Source organism: Pinus tabuliformis, chromosome J (genome assembly GCF_031772625.1).
Source record: "Pinus tabuliformis cultivar Carrire ecotype Pingquan chromosome J, CPIR1, whole genome shotgun sequence".
Lineage (NCBI taxonomy): Eukaryota > Viridiplantae > Streptophyta > Pinopsida > Pinales > Pinaceae > Pinus > Pinus tabuliformis.
Window position 1 is genome coordinate 818,596,324 of NC_142295.1, and position 2,111 is coordinate 818,598,434.

Consider the following 2,111-nt stretch of genomic DNA (forward strand, 5'->3'; position numbering starts at 1 on the left):
GATTGAGTTCATTTCAATGATTTGTGAAAATGACAAGCAGGTTCCCACTCTTCAGTTGTCAGTAAGTAGTGGTGTTCTCTCATGGAAAGTTTTCCATGAGGTATGGCAGAGACCTGGTGCTTTACCTGTGGTTAGCAGAATAGGTGAAGAGAGCTTACTTCCTTGTTTGGGTACATGGAAAAGTGCTGAAGCTATGGTTTCTAGAATATGGCTTGCCATTGAAGGCCATATGCAAAGGACTCCCTTCACTTTAGTTATGGGGGAACCAAATATGTCAGATAAGCCTCTTCTTGAATATGATAGAATCTGCAAGCCAAGATATTTGCACTCTTTAAAACGACATAAACAGTTCCATAATCCAGAAGATGCCAAACTTTGCAATGTCCTCCAGATCATTGAGGCCTCGGTATTTGTAGGCCAAGAATTGTTACACAGAGTATATGAAAGAATAGACTCTGGGGATTTCGTAGGAGCATCCACACACTGTTGGATGGTTGAAAGGATGTGGAACATGCTCACAGAAATTGTGAATTTGCTTCTAGTGATGGACCCAGATGATTTCCTTTGCCTTAAACACCAGTTGGCAATTAGCAGCACTAGTACGCTTCCAGGCGCATATTGCCTTCGGTCTGCCCCCCTTAGAGACCTTACAAATGCATGCAAGGAACTAAAGCATCTGGTGCCCAAAGTCATGGGTGTTGACGCTGGTCCACAGGGTGGACCAAGGCTCCAGGAAGCATTTGTTTCATTCACATGGACTTCGCTCACATAACACTTCAGATGCTTATCATGTTGCAACAATACATGTTCTGTTGGCCTTCCAGGAAATAGAAGTCGCGGTGAAAAGGTTTTTCTTCTCATATCAGCAGCTGGTAGTAACAGCCATGGGTAGCATTGAAATGAAGGGTCAATCATATCTAGGTGCTTGTGATGCCCTGTGTTAGATATATTTTGAACCACCTTATTTCCCTAGTGTGGATGGTGCAAAGACATTTTTGGGTTACTATTAGCACTAGAAGTCTACAACTATGGTGGATGGTACACTAGAAGATCTACAGACAAATCAAGTGAAGTTTACAAGACAAAGAACAATGCATTCAGTTTTTCAAAGTATTACCCCAAATTCATACATACACTTCTTACATTGACAGTTTTGAGTACTATACATAGAATTATATTGGATATAGGATTAGACTCATTTTTGTTCATCCCCATCAGTAGGACCAATCAATAGAACAGTGCTAGAAATTTGGAAAAAAAAAAAATTCCCTCTCCAACATGGATAGGATACTAAGGATTCATAGTGTGCAATTCCTCCTTCGTTAAATACTGTAAAAGATTGTCCAAAATTAAAAAGGTAATTATTAAAATTATTAAATTTTACGAGTTGTTTCTTTTTTTAATTTTTTAATTCTTTACCTAAATTCTATGATGAGTTTAATGATATTTATATAATTCATTATAAATTTTAACATGAAATGTAGTTTAATGTTGTTATTTTTTTATTTTTTTTTAAGATTTTTTAATTCAGTGTGTGAAACTGAGATAATTATAATTTTAAATTGTTAAGTTTATTTAATGGAATGCATCATAATTTTTTTGATGCATTATTTTTTTTTTTTATTTAATCAGATTTTTTAATTCACCGTGTGAAATTGATATAATTATAATTTCAGATTATTGAATTTATTTAATGGAATATATCATAAAAAATTTAATGTATTAAATCTATATCATATTTAAATATATAATTGAAATGATGGAACGAAATTGAGATAATTATAATTTTAGATTATTGAATTTATTTAATGGAATATATCATAAAAAATTAAATGTTTTAAATCTATATCATATTTAAATATATAATTTAAATGATGGAACATTACAATTTCATTACGGGTCATACTAAATAATTATCTCTTTAAACGAGGCCTCAAAAAAATATAATTCTTTTATTTGAATATTTTCTGCTTCAAAATTAATATGAGTGAACCAACTATCCAAGGGTCTTATTGGATCTTGTTCTCATTTATTGATTTAACAATATATAAGATATATCATTATACTATTGATGAGTCATCTTATACGGTGGCTTTATCCAATTTTCTCTT

The 2,111-nt window shown here is 32.5% G+C and overlaps 1 pseudogene; it reads left to right on the forward strand.

Moving 5' to 3' along the window:
• The first annotated feature begins 256 nt into the window (after positions 1–256).
• On the forward strand, positions 257–772 carry LOC149229209 (nematode resistance protein-like HSPRO1 pseudogene; annotated as a pseudogene).
• Positions 773–2,111: the final 1,339 nt, after the last annotated feature.